We start from the raw sequence: 21,271 nt of genomic DNA, 5'->3' as shown, positions 1-21,271 counted from the left end.
GAATTTTATATGTAAATACAATCCTATTTTGTAATGCTCTGGATTGTTGTCAGCCAATCAAAAGTACGGATTTGATAAAATATACATGTAAGGTTTTTATTTGTTTTAAATTTGTTAGAACAGATTTTACACAAAAAAATGATTTAATGATGAACTCCGTAGAGTAGCTTTGGATATATTACAATCTATGAAATTATCATAATTTTTTAGATTACAATTTTTATTTTTAGAAAAAATATTACATCGGTGTTTTGCACTACAACATTGTACAAATGGTATAAGTACTAGACAACAGAACAAACTTTTCGTTATTTTGGAGTAGTAAATCAGCATTTTCAATCCCTCTGTATTAAATGCTCTTTACATACTCTTTCTTTGAACTGCATAGTGTACATAAATTAACAGGTATGTTTGATTTTCGTTTGTTGTTGTAGCATAAATCAGGCCGCAATTTTCCGCGTTTCAGATTTCTTTCATTTTTTTTTCATGGGACCTTTTATGGCTTGCTATACGGTATAGGATTGACATAAGAGTACTCGCAGTTACTGATAGCTATATAGTTCAAAGCTAATAACAACTAATGAACAAGTCATATTCTCTCAGTCTTAGTATTAATCATCACACATCCAAAATTACACTTGAAAGTACGGTCTCATTGGCAACCTTACCACTTCGCCTTATTCTTATATGCAATGGAACTGTCCTGGTTTTTTTTTCTGGTTTTTTTTTCTTTTTGGTAAATAAAGTTATTTGATCATCTATATCGACAACTGACTATCATAGTAAAATTGTAAAAGGTTTAAGAGGGTTTTTTTTATTTTTCTCACAAGAAAGCTTGTTTTATCTTTAAATGTCCGAACGCTTTTCCGAGGAGAATTGATAATATTTAGAGAGCCACTTTCACAACGTCACAATCATTTTTTTTTGTTGCGTAACGTTGTTAGTACTCCATGGTTACTAACAATGCAGGAATCATCAAGATGACTGGACTGTCTTGTGGTAAGTATACCTCTTTCCGGTATTTACTCAAGTGACCCTTATTCTACTTAAGAGGACCCATTCCATAAGGAGTGCATCTTAAAAATGATTCAAATTCTAGAATTAACACCCCTAGACAACAGACGAAAACAACAGAGGCATATATATTTTATTACAGAGTGGTTGAGGGTCGGGTAACAGTGATGCCGCCTTCCCACCACATAATCCTTAACCAAGGAAGACGCTTAATCAAACCAAAAAAGTTTCAAGACTGTATATCATCAAACAAAGACATCACCGCATAAATACAAAAACTGTTAAAACTCATCATTCATCAACCGACCAATGTAAGAACTCATCCATCAGGATTACTGTCGACTGGAACAATCTTGAAGACAGCATAGTGACAGGAAAGTAAACCGAATGCTTTAAAGCGGCACTGTATATCCGCAATCGGGACAAATAAATCTCCTAGGGGTGCTACAGCGTTTCCATACATATACAGATAGGTCTTAGCTAATATAAACACTAAACTTGAAACCAAGTTGAGCCATAACTGACACTGACCCTAAAACAAAACCCTTACCCACAATAAACCTTAATCGAACCCTACCTCTGAATTATAACGTAATTAAAAAAAACGAAGGCCATTAGAAGCATCTCACATATTCACATTGTAATAAAAAAAAATAAGCAGATTTGGTATAATTGTCCAACCATTACCATCAACAAGAGTCCTTAGGACGAGGATGTAAACAAATACATGTCACCTGATTAAAAACCCATACCGTAAGTTACGAAAAGGCCCCAGCATGACAAAATGTGTAACAGATCAAAAGAAAAATCTGGCATGCTGATTTATGCTTAAGAAATAAACGAAAAATTAATACGGTAGACAGTAATTAACAACAGACACTGGATTACAGACTCTTTACATATTCGTTTTAGTCAGCATGTGTACTGTGACTTCGCGTTCATAATCTGTGCCTTCACGTTTTGGCATGCCCACGTTTTTGTGTACTGTGACTTCGCGTTTAGTAACATATTCACGCCTGGTAAACCATCAAAGCTCAACCAAATGGTTAAGCGAGAAAAAAATTTACTAACAGCTTTTCTGGTATAAAATATCAAAAATATACATAGGGTGGGTCGACTTTTTGTCAATTTATTGTCAATCTGTGATTTTTTTGTTAAATAGGAGAATGTCATGCCATAGATAACTAAATGAGAGCTTGTGTCGTTTATTACTAGGACCAATATAATTTTAAAATGACATCGGAATCACTTTTCCCCGCAGGTAAGTGAGGCCAGCTCAATGAGTTTTTGACAAAATGACAGTGAGTTCATCAATAAAGTTAAGCTAACATATATATCAGTGAATTAGTGTTTTTTCTTAATCAATATAAACGTATGATAACAGTTTTTCTTATTTCTTTATGGATTTGTTTTTATTAAGCTGAATTTGTTATAAATTATGTCAGGTTGAGATTGTCTGGTATCGGTTGTGATATTCTGAAACAATGTTGAGATATTCTGACAAATAAACTTTCAACTAGCAAATTGACAATTGAGTACGACCGTCAAATTTCACGAACCTTCTGTATATAGTGGTTGTCATTCTAATTTACTTCTAGTTTTGACATTTGTATGATATCTAGAAAACGAGATGGAGCGTCTAGCGCTGAGTGGCGATTTACAGTCTATAGCTAAAGATGTAACGTCCAGCGCTGGAGAAGTAGTCTAGTGCACGAGGTGTGAAGTAGAAAAACAAAGGATATGGGGTATCTATCTATGACACAAAATCCGTACATGCACAGCAAAAACACAAAAAGCAAAGGAACAGCACTTTTATTGCTGATCTTCATCTCAATGTAGCAGTGAGATCTTCAACACGGAGCAACTCTCACCTCACTGCAAGTTTAAGACGGCCCCCAGTACCGTCTTGAGTGGAATTCTTTGCAAAGATAATTTGGATAGACTTTGTAAGATGTAACACCACCTAATCGTGCCCGGTCAAAAAGGAAAGTAGTACACATTTAAAACAAAGTATAGTTCCCACGCATAGGTGTAAATATCAAACTATGTCTAAGAATATATTTTGGTAATTTAGGTATCAAATGAAAGGTGAAGGACTGGTGATCCTTGTAGAAAACATTTTGACTGATGAATTTGAATAATACAAAAATGTATGAATGAATTCTTAAAATTTAAGGCATATATTGCCTGTTTCTCAGATATGAAGTACCTGGTTTGTTGTTACCAGTACGGTCTCATGTGTAAATAACGGTATAATTGATCTCGACCCCCATAAATGTTTGAAAGTGGAAAAATTAACGTGGATAGGATGTGGGGCCAAGAATAGTGCATGATGTGCGCCTCATTAAAATTTTAGTACACACACTGGCCTAAAATTGAGAGAATGATGTGACATAGATAAGAAAGTTAAACGTCTAGCACTATATATATCAAGTCGAGCGCTGTAGACATAAGGATGCAATACACAGTTAGGAGTTTGGTTTCGCATTTTGGCCCTGGTAAATTTTTCAACTATGAAAGTTATTGTGCAATACAATTAATTATTAAATAGCTGAAAAATAATAAAGCCTTCAAAAGGGGGTTCATATGAACATCAAGATTATTTTTTGCATGTTGTATATGCCATTTTCTGTTTCACAGTCCGTTTTTCACATTCGTACAGGTTATATGTCCAGAAATTATTGAAGTGTTTTCCAATAGACTTTTTGCGCTAGAAACTTTTCAATCCAATTGTATCGAAAAATGAGGTGAAATGCATTTGTGTTTTAGTTGACATCTTGATGAATAAATGTCAATGGTTTCAAAAGGTATCACTCAAATGGATTGAAATTTTAATGGGGACATTTGTGACATTTTCATTCCCCTTGTGCAATAATTTGTATCAAATAAATGCAGATTGTTGCCATGGTTACACTATAAATAGATTCCATTTCACTATTTTAACCTATTGAAGATGCTGTTTTCATACATATGCATATGCACGACATTAACAGTAAGCCTAATTTGTTAGAAAGAAAGGGAGTAGTTAAAAATTATGAGTGTAAATTCTAAGTTTTCTTCCTAACTGTGTATTGCTACCTAAAGTCAAGCGCTGGGTATGAAAAGTCCAGCGCTGGAGAAGCAACATCAAGCGATGGGGATGTAAAGCCTTACTCTGTAGTTCTAAAGTCCAGACATGGAGATATAAAACTCAGCGATGTAGTCCAGCGGACGGTAATAGCGGAACTTTGCATCTACAACTCGGAAAGTTTTCTTCTACAGCAGCGCTTGACTTTATATCAACAGCGATTGGCTTTATATCTTCTGCGTTAGATTTTAAATATTCAGCGTTAGACTTTCCATTTGGTCAGCTAGAATTTGAAAAACCACAACTCTTCAGTATCAGTATGTATTAGACCAACAAGGCTCCATATAAAACTAATGTAAAAACTAGAAACATATCAAAATGAAAACCACTTTACATTTGACGTTCGTATCCGACACTTCGCTAGTTGAAAGTTTTATTCGACAGAAAATCTCAAATTTGGTCCAGAATATCACAACCGATACCAGACAATCTCAACGCGACATACATTTTAACTTATTCAGCTTAAAAAAATCATATTCGTAAAGAAATAGAAAAACAAGGTTATTAAGTTTTTATTGATTAAGAAGAATACTTATACACTGATATATATGCTAGCTTTATTGATGGACTCACTGTCATTTTGTCAAACACTCAATGAGCTGGCCTCACTTACCTGCAGGGAAAAAGTTATTCCGATGTCATTTTAAATTATATTGGCTCTCATTTAGTTATCTATGGCATGACATTTTCCAATTTAACAAAAAAAAAAATAAAAAAAAAATCACAGATTGACAATAAATGTTCGAAAAGTCGACCTACCCTATGTATATTTTTTATATTTTATACCAGAAAAGCTCAACAGGAAGTGCAAGAGTAAACATTTTTCTCGCTTAACCATTTGGTTGAGATTTGATGGTTTACCAGGCGTGATATTACAATTTCATATCCTACGGTGATCATATTGGTTAGTAATGTGAACTTTACCATATCCTTATCCCGTAAACTTTGTATATTCGATGTATATGTTTTGTCTGTCCTTGAAATATTCTTGTAGATTGTCATTCTCTGACACAATATCCACAACTCCAGTTCAGCACATATGGTTGTATTGGGTTGACATGTGTAAAGTATCTCCTCTGGCAAACAAATTATTGGACTTTTGTACTAGTTTGCAGGCTGATCCAATGAAACCAAAGAGATCTACACTATCGCAAATTGATTTAGAGGACCTGTTTAGTTTTTAGTTTGGCTTCAACCAAATGTTATGAAACTTATACACAATGCTTATTACCACAAAACACAGATCAAGTTCGAATGTGGGTGGCGTCACTTTTACCGTTCTAAAGTTATGCCCCTTTACAAATGGAAAAATTGCTGAACTTTAGTTTGCCTCAACCAAATATTATGAAACTTATACACAATGCTTATTACCACAAAACTCAGATCAAGTTTGAATTTGGGTGGCGTCACTTTTACCATTCTTGAGTTATGTCCCTTTGTAACGTTATATACAATCGGGTCCCATGGACACATTCTCCATTTATTTGATTTCAATATGAAAAGATGTGCTGAAGTAATCCTAGTTTCATTTCATTACTGATACAGCTGGTTAGCTTGTACATTCGACCTTGAAGGCACGGCAATGTTGAATCTACATTTAAAGTTTTGAACGTGGATTTTCTAGAGAAATAAATCGAAGAAACATGTCTTTCATGGAGCAATTTACCCCCAATTCGCCAGAATTGTTTAATTGCATTCGAATATATCATTTGCCAAATAATATCTGAACTTTTAAAATAGTTTAACTACATCGAAAACAGAAGATACGAATATTGGTTTGGTGGAAAAGTATTGTCTTGGATTATTGTGAAAAGAAATTGTAAGGGGTTCCGCGGAACCATGTGTCTCGCCTGCGATTGCTGCTGTCGTTGTAAAAGTGTAAAGTAAACTTAAAAAGTGAGTCCATTTATCAGTCAAATACAGAATTTGCTATTTCTTGGTCTTGAAGATTAGCTTCTGACCAAGTTTCATAACAATCAATGGAGGTTTACAAATATAGCATGTCAAAAAAATAAATAATCCCAGACTGTCTGTAAATGTTAACTGTAAAAAATTAAGTCCATCTATCAAAAAAATATTGAAAATGAAAAAAAATATATTTTCAAAAGTTTGCCTTTTAATCATAAAAAAGCTTCTGCCAAAGTTTCATAAAATTCTGTGAAGGTTTTGACAAAGTAATTGATGTGTAACAAACTGTTTGAATTGTTTTACACTAGTCATTTTGGGGCCCTTTATATCTTGCTGTTCGGTGTGAGCCAAGGCTCCGTGTTGAAGGCCGTACTTTGACCTATAAATGTTTACTTTTTACACATTGTGACTTGGATGGAGAGTTGTCTCATTGGCACTCATACCACATCTTCTTATTTATATTTAACCCCAGACTGAATATAGTTGTTAACTGTAAAAAAAACACAAAGTCCATTTAGCAGTAAAATATGGAAAAATGAAAATAAATATTTTCAAAATTTTGCTCTGGATACTGTATTCTGGTCATGATCAACATTCTGTCCAAATTTCATAAATTCCATGAAGGTTTGACAAAGTTATTGTTGACTGAAAAACTTTAACCTCGGATTGAATCTGAAAGTTAACTGTAAAAACAAAAAAGAAGTCCATTTATCAGTAAAATACGGAAAAAAACATTAACCACAGACTGAATCTAAATGTTGACGCCGCCGACGCCGACGACGGAATCTAGGATCGCTACGTCTCCTTTCGCGGCCCAGATGTCGCAGGCTCGACAAAAATGTTTCAAGCTGCTCGTTTTCCTTGAAAAAATTATGACCACTGGTAAAAGTTCAATAATACTTTGCATATCATCATCAAAAGGCATATCATTCTCGTTATCCATCACCATCATTATCAAATGTATATAGACATCAAGCTTATCAATATATTTTAGAAAATAGTCCGAATCTGGAAAACAGTTTTGCATCTCAACTCTTTGTATCCATGATGGGATATGGTGTGCTCCAGTATGTCGTTCTGTCCCAATGACCTCTCGTCGCGGTCATAACAACCAAATCAGTGGATGGGTCTTTCGCACAGTGGACTCGACAAAACAAATATTTAAAAAAATGAATCACTCAAAAGGTACAATGAATGCTACAAGTCACAAAATACAGATTCTTCGTAAAACTAATAAAGGTCAAATGAGATTAACCTTTATATAATGTCTCAAAAGCCTAGAGTTACCAAACATGAAACGATTTAAGGGACCGAAATTACATTGCATGTGTTGAACATAAAGTCACAGTACATTCAAAAACGCTTTGTACAAGAAGTCACAGTACATTCAAAATCGCTTTGTTCAAGAAGTCACAGTACATTCAAAATCGCTTTGTTCAAGAAGTCACAGTACATTCAAAATCGCTTTGTTCAAGAAGTCACAGTTCATTCAAAATCGCTTTGTTCAAGAAGTCACAGTACATTCAAAATCGCTAGTACAAGAAAAAAGTAAAATAGCAAAAATACCGAACTTCAAGGAAAATTCAAAACGGAAAGTCCTTTATCAAGTGGCAAAATTAAAAGCTCAAACACATCAAACGAATGGAAAACAACTGTCATATTCCTGACTTGGTAAGAAGTCACAGTTCACAGGACTAAAATGAACGCAAAATTACAGTACACTTGCAAACTAAACCGACTATGTATTTCATTCCATGTAAAGGTATACAGCAGTATTAATGACCATGCTTGTTTTATATCAACCATAAATGATTTTGAAGAGGGTTTAAGAGAGGCGAAAGATACCAAAGGGACATTCAAAAGTCGAAAATAAACTGACAACGCCATGGCTTGGCATTTGTAATGTAGTATTTTCTATCTAAATTGACAAAAATCTTTGAACTTCATCGAACGTTGTGACAATACACCCAAATTCTTTTTAATTGTATTATTATGTTTATGTAAATATTCAATTAAATTCATTCTATAATACATCATGTTATTGAAAAGTAAATAAACAATATAGAAAATAAAAACACATACCAAACTGAATGTTCTGTTGTCACTGGAAGTCATACTACACCGAGAACGCGAAGGCACATTTCATAGAGGACACTGTTTAGGCCACACTTGAAATATTTTGGTTTGCCCAAACTCTACCCGAAGGTAGAGACAGTGGGTAGGTAAGTATGCATTTTCTTTCTTTTTTTTCGGCAACGAGAAATTGAAGTGTCAGAGATGTTTTTTAGTCTGCATGCCTATCTAATTAAAAAAAAACTTTTTCACATCAGGACAATAAAAGATTTTGAGTAGGCAGCTATTTTCTGGGTAGGTAGGGTTAGCGCAAACACACATATTCTTTTTTATGGCCTCAAATAGTGTGGTTATGAGAACGAAATGTGTAAAGTTTGCAACGTTTTGATAAAAGTGTCCACTATTGCAATCTATATAATCCAGGATAAAAAATTTATGATATGACATTGGAAAATTGTTGCCAAATCCTTAATGTATATTATCCAATTTGTTAATACTATACATGTGTTCAAATTTCACTAGGTTTCAACAACTTTCGGGTTTTTACCTCATTAATGAAACAAATTCCGTGAAAATTAATCTAAGCGATATGAAACGTGGACTTCTATAAGATTAGATTTAAGGAGTTTGGCTTACCTGGATACAGTCCTAAAATGCATCAGGTCAGGATGTAAGCTACAACAACTAGAGCCTAAAACAAAACGTCGTATCCATACAATCTTACAATAAAAGAAGTTTATACATATTTCTTGTCCTCTATTGGGCAGCACGTATACAATATTGTAAAATCGTATGGATTAGAGTAAGATCACATTAGATAAGTTGAAATAGTAATAGAAATATAAAATGTACTGAACAATCTAAACACAGAAAAACAATGGGGTCTGTGCTCTAAACACCTCAGTGCGGGGGCAACGTCAATGAGACAACAAACAACAATACAAGTTGACCAAAATAGCAAAATATGCAAAAGTTATAACCAAATAATTCTTTTCTCTAACATGAACTGCATTTTCTTTTTCAGTGGCATACATACTTTATATTTATTATGAAAATTGTCATCTGTTACTAACAAACGAACGCATACACTGACAAATTTACCTCAAAAACACAATATGATAAAGAAGATGAATACAAAGATTTTGAGCGATGGAGATTTGAAAAAGCCTATCTATTTAATTGAAAATAAATAGAATGTAATAAAACAAATATTATCAAATCAAATGTCATCAGAATTCTCAATAGCGTCTACGTTACATCTTTTCCCAGACATTACCAGTTTGAATACGTAAAGATTTGCTTCCATGTGATATGTACACGATAGCAAGTTTTATATACTGGTTCCTGGTTGGTTTTCTGTATATTGGGATTGGCATACCGTATGCAATCCTGAAGCTGTCATTTTACTGTCTACAAATAGGATTCAGTAACGAGGTTTGTTAGCTATTCATCAATTTTCAATTATAACCTGTATATATATATAGCACTACTATAAAGTAATTGAAAGGAAATGGTTGTGTGTGTACGCACGTTAATGTTAAACATTTTACAGTATACTTTATCATGCATTGCATGTCCGTCCAAATGAGCACACCTCGCAAGAAAATTCGAGCGGTAATTGTAACTAAAAATATTCATCTTTTTAGTATGATATTTATTGAAATTTTATACATCTATCTGAACGACATTCAAAAGGCTTCGTATTGGAAATATAAAAGATATATCTATCATTTTTCGATATTGGTATGCAGTTCTGCATTCTTTAGCTACTTGCAAAATTGTAATTTTGAAAATTTACATCTGAGGTCTGTACAGTGTTACCAACCCGTAAAACTAATAGATAATTAACTGTTCTGTTGAGAAATAATATCATTCTATCATACATTGCTGCTCATTGTTCTTTGTTACATTTTTATTTCATTAACACAGACTTACAAGTCATCTCTTTTTACGATTTGAAATTATTTAAATATTTTCTTTATTTTATGCAGTGCAGCGTAGTGTGTCGACTCGTATCCTTCATATTGATAGAACTAGCCATTAGCTTGTTGCTAAAACTGATGAACGCAGGTATATATATATACATATTGATGCATATATTTTAGACTAATTCCTATATTCAACGTACAACTCCTCGGACTCTTAAACAACAAAATGGCTTCAAATAATATGATGTGTCATTTTATTCTTACTATACAGCGGAATTCACAAACATGTAAACTGTATGTGCTTGTCATAGATAGGACCTTTTAACTAAGACATGTCATAAGAACAACATATCTCAGTCCTAAATGATGGTGTATGGGTTCTGCTCATTGTTGAAGGCACTACGGGTGACCTGTAGTTGTTAACAGTTTTACACCGTCCACTTTGAATTCCAAATTGGTGTCTATTACCCAAAATATTTCATTTTGAACATCAATATAAAAGCAAAACCAATACGATGTCTCGAAATATTAATATTTTTTGTAAACGGTTTAGAAACCGGATAGCTGTAGCTGTTTACTTGGTTCGAAGCAGGGTTGAAATACTCGGCAAAGCGTCGGGTTCTACTTGTTTATAAGCCTTGTAAAAATAAATTTTATATTTTTAGACAATGCCAGTATAGTTATTTTATATCTATAGGTTGTGCTCATTAGTGGTGGCACCATGATGACCTTAGGACAATGTATAGTTATTTTATATCTATAGGTTGTGCTCATTAGTGGTGGCACCATGATGACCTGTAGACAATGTATAGTTATTTTATATCTATAGTGTGTGCTCATTAGTGGTGGCACCATGATGACCTGTAGACAATGTATAGTTATTTTATATCTATAGGTTGTGCTCATTAGTGGAGGCACCATGATGACCTGTAGACAATGTATAGTTATTTTATATCTATAGGTTGTGCTCATTAGTGGTGGCACCATGATGACCTGTAGACAATGTATAGTTATTTTATATCTACAGGTTGTGCTCATTAGTGGTGGCACCATGATGACCTGTAGACAATGTATAGTTATTTTATATCTACAGGTTGTGCTCATTAGTGGTGGCACCATGATGACCTGTAGACAATGTATAGTTATTTTATATCTATAGGTTGTGCTCATTAGTGGAGGCACCATGATGACCTGTAGACAATGTATAGTTATTTTATATCTATAGTGTGTGCTCATTAGTGGTGGCACCATGATGACCTGTAGACAATGTATAGTTATTTTATATCTATAGGTTGTGCTCATTAGTGGAGGCACCATGATGACCTGTAGACAATGTATAGTTATTTTATATCTATAGGTTGTGCTCATTAGTGGTGGCACCATGATGACCTGTAGACAATGTATAGTTATTTTATATCTACAGGTTGTGCTCATTAGTGGTGGCACCATGATGGCATGTAGACAATGTATAGTTATTTTATATCTATAGGTTGTGCTCATTAGTGGTGGCACCATGATGACCTGTAGACAATGTATAGTTATTTTATATCTACAGGTTGTGCTCATTAGTGGTGGCACCATGATGGCATGTAGACAATGTATAGTTATTTTATATCTATAGTGTGTGCTCATTAGTGGTGGCACCATGATGACCTGTAGACAATGTATAGTTATTTTATATCTATAGGTTGTGCTCATTAGTGGAGGCACCATGATGACCTGTAGACAATGTATAGTTATTTTATATCTATAGGTTGTGCTCATTAGTGGTGGCACCATGATGACCTGTAGACAATGTATAGTTATTTTATATCTACAGGTTGTGCTCATTAGTGGTGGCACCATGATGGCATGTAGACAATGTATAGTTATTTTATATCTATAGGTTGTGCTCATTAGTGGAGGCACCATGATGACCTGTAGACAATGTATAGTTATTTTATATCTATAGGTTGTGCTCATTAGTGGTGGCACCATGATGACCTGTAGACAATGTATAGTTATTTTATATCTATAGGTTGTGCTCATTAGTGGTGGCACCATGATGGCATGTAGACAATGTATAGTTATTTTATATCTATAGTGTGTGCTCATTAGTGGTGGCACCATGATGACCTGTAGACAATGTATAGTTATTTTATATCTATAGGTTGTGCTCATTAGTGGTGGCACCATGATGGCATGTAGACAATGTATAGTTATTTTATATCTATAGGTTGTGCTCATTAGTGGTGGCACCATGATGGCATGTAGACAATGTATAGTTATTTTATATCTATAGGTTGTGCTCATTAGTGGAGGCACCATGATGACCTGTAGACAATGTATAGTTATTTTATATCTATAGGTTGTGCTCATTAGTGGTGGCACCATGATGACATGTAGACAATGTATAGTTATTTTATATCTACAGGTTGTGCTCATTAGTGGTGGCACCATGATGGCATGTAGACAATGTATAGTTATTTTATATCTACAGGTTGTGCTCATTAGTGGTGGCACCATGATGGCATGTAGACAATGTATAGTTATTTTATATCTATAGGTTGTGCTCATTAGTGGTGGCACCATGATGGCATGTAGACAATGTATAGTTATTTTATATCTATAGGTTGTGCTCATTAGTGGTGGCACCATGATGGCATGTAGACAATGTATAGTTATTTTATATCTATAGTGTGTGCTCATTAGTGGTGGCACCATGATGACCTGTAGACAATGTATAGTTATTTTATATCTATAGGTTGTGCTCATTAGTGGTGGCACCATGATGGCATGTAGACAATGTATAGTTATTTTATATCTATAGGTTGTGCTCATTAGTGGTGGCACCATGATGGCATGTAGACAATGTATAGTTATTTTATATCTATAGGTTGTGCTCATTAGTGGTGGCACCATGATGACCTGTAGACAATGTATAGTTATTTTATATCTATAGGTTGTGCTCATTAGTGGTGGCACCATGATGGCATGTAGACAATGTATAGTTATTTTATATCTATAGGTTGTGCTCATTAGTGGTGGCACCATGATGGCATGTAGACAATGTATAGTTATTTTATATCTATAGGTTGTGCTCATTAGTGGTGGCACCATGATGGCATGTAGACAATGTATAGTTATTTTATATCTATAGGTTGTGCTCATTAGTGGTGGCACCATGATGGCATGTAGACAATGTATAGTTATTTTATATCTATAGGTTGTGCTCATTAGTGGTGGCACCATGATGGCATGTAGACAATGTATAGTTATTTTATATCTATAGGTTGTGCTCATTAGTGGTGGCACCATGATGGCATGTAGACAATGTATAGTTATTTTATATCTATAGGTTGTGCTCATTAGTGGTGGCACCATGATGGCATGTAGACAATGTATAGTTATTTTATATCTACAGGTTGTGCTCATTAGTGGTGGCACCATGATGGCATGTAGACAATGTATAGTTATTTTATATCTATAGGTTGTGCTCATTAGTGGAGGCACCATGATGACCTGTAGACAATGTATAGTTATTTTATATCTATAGTGTGTGCTCATTAGTGGTGGCACCATGATGACCTGTAGACAATGTATAGTTATTTTATATCTATAGGTTGTGCTCATTAGTGGAGGCACCATGATGACCTGTAGACAATGTATAGTTATTTTATATCTACAGGTTGTGCTCATTAGTGAAGGCACCATAATGACCTGTAGCTGTTTACTTTCTTGTCTTTTGGTCTTTTTGAACTAGTTCGATAACCAAAACTGGCCGAAAAACTGAATTGAAGTAGCTCACATAAGAGATGTTATCTCAAATTAAATACACGGCTGTTTAAATAAAAAAAAAAGTATACACCATTACGTCCGCGCGTGCACTGATTACTATCTAGTAATTAATGAGAAATAAGAGCTAATTTATGAACTATGTGAGATTTGCTATTCAACAGAAGAAGTTGACATGCATTCAACCTTGTTACAAAAGGGTTATCATATCCTAATTTTGACGGTGATCGGTTATTTCGAAAGGCATCACATCCACATGGTCTTTACTTATATTTTGGTGTATCACAAGGTTATTCTTTTCTCAGATCGTTTGTGACGTCTGATTGTTATTTTAGTCATGGAAAACAGTCACTTATAGTACTCTGAGATCGGGACTTGATGTCTTTTGTCTATTGCTAATATTTTTGTCGTGGTTCATGCCGATCTCCTGAATCAAGTTCTTTTTAACTGATTTGACAGTTTGATCTTATGCTGTACTGTTATACCACTGTCCCAGGTTAGTGAAAAGTTGTCCGCGTTCACACAGATGGTTAACCCCGCCACATTTTTAATGTGCTGCCCGGTGATTCCCAAGTCAGTGGCCTGTAATTCAGTGGTAGTCTTTGGTTATGTTTGTCTTATTTGTTTTCGTTTATTGTTTTAGCATAAATCAAGCTTTTAGTTTTCTCATTCTAATTGTTTCATATATGACATATCTTGGCCTTCCTTAACCCTTACTATACGATATCATTAGCTTTGCTTATTGTTTAATGTCGTACAGTAAACTATAGTTCTTTTCATCTTCGTCCTTTGTTCTCTGGTGGATAGTTGTGTCATTGCATGTAAATCATACCACATCCTTATTTTTGGCAGACACTTCAATAAATTGCACAAAAGAAACATCTGTTTTTTTTTATAAGCAATGCCCACATTGGAATATAATAAATCAAGGTTTTTTGTGTTGGGTTATCAAGAGTGTGCGCGTTATTTTAGCACTAAATGGGGACATTTTGTATCTGTCCGAAAAATTAAAAGAAGTAATAATGTATAGGTCTATTGATTTCAGTGTTAAGAACATGTGAAGAAGGTCACAAGATAACTAAAGGTCATACGTTTGAAGAAGAACAGAGCAGACTGATGGAAAACAGCAAAATAAGTCAAACATCGCCACAATGGAAATTGAAATATGAGATGGACGATAAAGAGTACAGGGATCTGAAAAAGCAATTGAAGCTCATTTTTACACGTCAGAAAAAGAGACGACATGATATAATATCAAAATTCAAAAGAAAACGTAAGAAATCCTTTCACAGGGCTATTGTGAACTTCTGGCATCGTTTGGTGTCTGTCGTCCGTCCGTATGCATTTTATATTTTAATTTTCTCCCGAAAACAACAAGCCATCTTACTTGACAGGAATAATGCATGGAACGATAAACTTACATGTACACGGGCTGTCAGATACATTTATCGATTATGCTCCATTAAATTATGCAAATTTCTTCTCGTTTTAAACTAATGTTTTTTCAACTTTAAATAAAGCAGACTCTTTACAAAGATCCTTCATTTCGTACTAATCGGGCAACACATACTCTGCCACATATATTTTTTCGGCTCAAACGTATCGGAAATAACCATTAATTTTCATCTTTTACCCTGAAAATACATGGATGATAAACATTAAGCAGGCAAATCTATATGTAAGCTTTTTAATTGTAAATGCTATATTTTAATTCCGGTCATGCAATAAGCAAGGCCGACTAAGCAGTTCTTGATTCTAATTGAACAAAGTTCAAAATTCGTCCCCTCTGAAGCTACAATGCAAAACACTTTCAAACAAAATGGAATTGTGATTGAGGGATCCTACATAAAGCATCCTCATTTCATTGTGATTGGACGACATTACTTAGTTGGGGATGTTTAACGTCCTACACACTAACTTAATGCCTTACTTCGGACGGTTCGGATGGCATGAATCGCCGGTGCCTTTTATAGCTTACTATACAATATGTTTTTTGTTTCATTGGTGAATTTAGTATTTTAGTGTTGGCAATGATGCTATATATAGTTTACTATTGCAGCCTATTGGAAATCACATCTTCACCAATACTGTCATAAATAATGTATGACCGTTATTTAAAAGTTACATTCCATTTCATCCAGTTCAGAGGTCGATCCTCAAATTGCTTCCGTGTAGCTGCAATGCCAACTCCTTTTAAACTTAACTGAAAAAAAAGAATGGAAGACCCTTTTCAAATAGTTCGGAATCAATGACAAAAAAATGCGGTAAGTCTTCTTAACCGTACGGCGATAACGTTTTCGTCTTTTCTGAAATACATGACCAATCTGAACCAAACTTACCAGATTGATGTAGTATACGAGGTCATTCATATAAGTTCATTTCTTCCTGATTCGGTGAAAAATATGGCCGCTAGTCATGTGTCCTCCTCTAATATTTCAAAACCAAATCATTTCAAACTACTAGTATGTAGGAATAATGAACATGAGACCTAAATCACCACTAAATGAGGAATCTTTAAATCTAAAGATTAACCTTATTTCTGGTAAATTTGGTTCTAGTTAATAATACATATGCTTTCAAGAGAAAAACTAGACTTACAAACAAAGACGAACAACATATTGCCCAGGTAGCCCCGACTATATACAGGCATAGTATGTGGCTGGATTAAACCAGATTGAGGTGTGAACATCCCCGGGGTTTTCCTTATCTTGACCGTATGTTGTAAAAGTAAAAACATAATTAAAAAAAAACCTTTCACAGTGCATCTACCGACAGAATAACCACTTACTTATTCTCTGTTTTTCCACTGAATGGATTGAAAGAGGAATTCTTATTAAAATGATATAATTCCTACCGAATCCAGAGTATAATCGAAGTTTCTAAAAATTGTCCATATGGTAACTGTACGTTATATGTGGCATAATCGCCGTCATGTATGTGACCCATCCGACCACCATGCACCAATGATACTCTATTAAGGTTTTAGATAGTCGTCCAATTATCTCTCTAGCTACTATAATAATGTCGAAAAAACCATGGGTGCATACGCCGATTTCCAAGCTTTATAAATTTATAGAGGAGACCTCCAATGAAAGCTGTATAGTCTGCCGACAATTTATATCAAATGGTGGGAAACAAAACATTTCCAAACATTTCTGTACATTAATTGCTGCTATGACCTTGACCTTAAATTTGACCTAAAATCAATAAGGAGTTTTCGCCCGAAAATGCATTATCCACCAAAGAAAGGAAAAGATCTGATTTATAGCTCAATAGATATTGGTTGGACAAATGGTTAAAAATAACAAAAACAAAGTGTTGGCCCAATTTAATGCCTCGTTCACACGTACATTTAATTCGAATCGAATTCGAATCGAATGCGAATCGAATTCGCTAATCGCGTTCACACACTCTTCTTTTTTAATTCGAATTGATTCGAATTGGCTAAATCCCATTATCCAATTCGCATTAGAAATGCGTTTTTGTTAATACGAATTAAAAGTTAACGTCGTTAGGACAGTAAAGCGAATTTGACGCGCATTGCAATTCGAATTAGAATTTACGTTTGAACGTTAAACGTTTTGAATGCGAATTAAACTAATTCGAATTAGTTAATGCGAATCGAATTCGAATTACGTGTGAACGCAGCATCAGTGTATCAATTCACTGCTGTAGCATTTAACTTCGACCTGGTGACGTCAAAATCAAAAGTTTTTTTTTCATCTCAAGGAGCATTACAAATTAAAATGGTCATGTTGAAACTAAAATTTTGCTCCCCTCAAATGTTTTAAATTTTTCTATCAATAGCTGCTGTAAACATGACCTTTGACCCTTTTACTCAATAAGGTTTTTTTTTTCATCCGTTTTGGGGACTTTCGAACTAGGATTGGTAAAGTTGGACATGTGGCTCAAAAGATAGTATCCGAAAAACCAAAATATTGCCAAAATGTCAATCTAATAAAAAAGATGGTGTGACCTTAACCTGTAATTATCTGACCTTAAAATCAATCGGGTCTTTCTCGTCCCATAGGATATAATCAAGTAAAGTTGTGTAAAGATATTATAAATGGCTTTAAAGATTTTGTCTAGAAACAAAAGTGTTGACGCCTTGATGCCCGTATATCCGGACTACATTCATCATATTATTCGTCGCAACTCAGCTTAACGTACCATAGGGACTTGACGACAGGTCAGATATATAGCCCGTTAATCGTCGCCGTGCATTTAAAAAAAAAGTATACTCCTATACTACCCAAACTGGATAGTAGGGGTATACGTTTTTGGATACTAGGGGTTTACGTTTTTTTTTAAAGGAAGTAGACGATTAACGGGCTTTATATCGGACCTGTAGCCAAGTCCCTACGAAACGTACAGACTTTTTGACTGTCCATGGCGTTAAAACACTAAATCCCTGCCTTGGATGTGTTTTAATTGATTTTAGTCACTGATGCATGATTTTTCATTATTAATTGTTTTGGCTCTTTAAAACTAGCTTTCAGTAACTGCGAGTACTCTCAAATCGTACTTTCGTGTTAATTTGACCTGTTGACACAATTTGTAATGCATTTCTTTTATTCAATGTTTACTTATTTTATGTTATATCTCTCGTCTTACTATTTTTAATATGTACCACCTTTGATAAGTATTTAGTATGACAAAAAATGTTCACTTCTGTACTCGTACTATGAATAACAAATTTATTTTGTAAAAAATTTTCTGTACTCCTAACAACAAAAGTATTATTTTCATTTAAATTTACCTGTGTACTTTACTTTATTGAACGCCATTTTGTCCTAGGATAAAGTTGTCTTTTTGACCGTGATTGAAACACCTTTTTTTATTTATATTGTGTCATAGATCAAACTAATTCGTGCAGTGTATATTTACTTGTTTTTGTGTATTGTTTTTTTGATCGAGTTAAACCATTTCAATTGATATTTTATTGCGTGTCTTTATATGTTGTAATGTTATACCACTGTTTCAGGTTGGCGCCTCTAAAACGTTTAAACCCGCTGCATTTTTATGCACCTGTTCTAAGTCAGGAGCCTGTTGTTCAGTGGTTGTCGTTTGTTGGTGTGGTTCGTAAGTGTTTCTCGTTTCTCGTTTTTTATATAGATTAGACCGTTGGTTTTCCTGTTTGGATTGTTTTATACTAGTCTTTTTTATGGCCCTTCATAGCTTGCTGTTCGATGTGAGCCAAGGCTCCGTGTTGAAGGCCGTACTTTGACCTATAATTGTTTACTTTTTACACATTGTGACTTGGATGGAGAGTTGTCTCATTGGCACTCATACCACATCTTCTTATTTATATTGTTCATTTTCTATTAAAAGGTTTTTATTTTGCTATTGATGTTTTGCAGGTGATAGTTTAAAAACTGAACTGGAAAGCAAAACTAAGCTGTTCTCTGGTGTTAAATGTAAAGCAACAGCCTTCGCTTTGGACACAGAAAATATGATTTTACAGATAAGAATCGGCCATGCAAAATTACAACGCTTAAAAGAAGAAAACACGAAACGTATGGAGCGATATGCCGAACTAGCAGAAAAAATACAATGGGATTATCGACAATCAAGTCTGGCAGACCAAGAACGATCTTTCTTTGAATTTTCTAATGACACATACGATTAAACTCATTGTTTCTTATTTCTTAGTGCTCAGCTGCCTTCTTTAAAAAAATCCCTCCTGATTTAAAAATCAACATTTTTTATTGACTGTAAAAAAGCCCATGATTGCAAGATGCTGTTTTTGGTACTATACCTAGACATTATAGGGGTATACGTTTATAGTTGCAGTGAGTAGTTGGGCGGATACCGCTAGTGGAAAAGGAAGGATGTACCCTTCCGGAGCACCCGAATTCACCCGTGATTTTGTTTTAAAGTGGTTCGTTTTGCTTTTGTCGTGGTGAATTTCATATGTACATTTATCTTGTTTTAATTCATCATTAACGAATGCTGGTCTCTTTGAGAAATACTAACAAAAATATTTCTTTGTTTTCATTGTTGTATAAACAATACCGTCCTCTTTTCCTCAATTGCGACATCCCCGAATGCGACATACATGTATAACCGAATTTTACTTGTAGTGAGTAGTTGGACGGATACCACTAGTGGAACAGGAACGATGTACCCTTCCGGAGGACCCGAGTTCACCCGTAATGTTGTTTTATAGTGGTTCGTTTTGCTTTTATTTAAGTTTTCTGTGTTATATTCTGTGTTGCAGTATTTTTTAATGTCTTTGTTGTCTCTATCGATAAAAGTGTTGTCATTTGACATTCGGTAAAGTTTTAGGGTACGATAACTTACTTATACCGATGATTTTTCAATTTGGCGATGTCTTAGGGTAAGACAAGAGACATTTACCAATCCGCTATTGTAAGATGCCTAATCAATGGATTTGACTCCCACATGTATGTTTTATGAGAGCCACCAGTAGAGCAGTAACTGCTAACACTAACGGTGCAATTGAGTTCACAGCCGTTTTTTTTGTGTTACTCAATCTTTAGTTTTCTGTGTAGTTTTTTGTGAACTGCTTGTCCTTAGGGTTGTCAAGTTGATTGCTTATTTCGTATTCGTTACTTATTCCTTACCTATTCCTTTTAGTCACAGTGACTGACACCTGTTTTTATCAGATTTACAGCATGGTTTTTGATTGTCTCATTTGTTATCTTTTCATTCTTTATATGTAACTGTCTACAGACGTCTGATGAGAATCAAGTACTACCATATATCCTGATTTTTATATAGAAATTAGTTGCTTAAAGCAAGGTAGACATAGCAACATAGGCATGTCTTAAACAATTCAAATATTAATCCGAGATAGATTAGACGTCTGAAGACGTTTCGTGAACTTGCTGTAGCCATTAGATGTCAGAGCAGTCGCGCCAGTAAACATCGTATGATATGATTGACATGGAGATATATGTTCCTATACACCAAAGGACAAAAATGTGAACGATTAAGGAAATTCAGAAAGCTCCAAATGTTCTTGAATTGTTTTGTAATATTTTTCAACAGTATTGCAGTGCAACATAACTGTATAAAACCTTACCACCTTTTACACAAAGACACTAAATAAAAAGTTCAAGTAAAACCAGAGACATATATATTATATGTCTCTGGTAAAACGTATAGATTTAACATTTCTGCAAATATTTGCAACTTTACAGCACAAAATAAAAGTAATTTCTGTTTTCTTTGTAAGAAGTCTGTAGTGGTGAGGTTTTCAGATAGAACAAAATTGCCTTTAAAACTATATTATCCTATCGATCATAACAAGAGTGGGTGGAAAAGGGGGGGGGGGGGGGGGGGAGGGGGCTATATAATGAGTGGTAGGGATGATCTGCTGGAATAGATCGCTTTTTCAAGCTTCATGATATATGATAAGGTCAAGAAATTAAGATGAAATATATGAAAAGGTTGCTGATAGAATCATAAGTATCTGAAACTG

At 34.5% G+C, this 21,271-nt stretch overlaps 2 long non-coding RNA genes across 2 annotated transcripts in view; one reads left to right on the top strand and one right to left on the bottom strand.

Moving 5' to 3' along the window:
* The window catches only part of LOC127730563 (uncharacterized), a 345,980-nt gene that overhangs the window by 5,430 nt on the left and 319,279 nt on the right, over positions 1-21,271 (bottom strand). The gene's annotated exons all lie outside the window — the stretch shown is intronic.
* Positions 727-19,437, top strand: LOC127730567 (uncharacterized). The gene is made up of 5 exons (XR_007995158.1): positions 727-999; positions 9,392-9,556; positions 10,114-10,192; positions 14,870-15,097; positions 19,185-19,437. It is a non-coding gene; the product is annotated as an uncharacterized LOC127730567 (long non-coding RNA).

This window comes from Mytilus californianus, unplaced genomic scaffold (genome assembly GCF_021869535.1).
Source record: "Mytilus californianus isolate M0D057914Y unplaced genomic scaffold, xbMytCali1.0.p SCAF_2, whole genome shotgun sequence".
In the NCBI taxonomy this organism is placed as follows: Eukaryota; Metazoa; Mollusca; class Bivalvia; order Mytilida; family Mytilidae; genus Mytilus; species Mytilus californianus.
The sequence above is the reverse complement of the archived record's forward strand: the minus strand, read 5'-3'. Positions and strand labels throughout refer to the sequence as shown.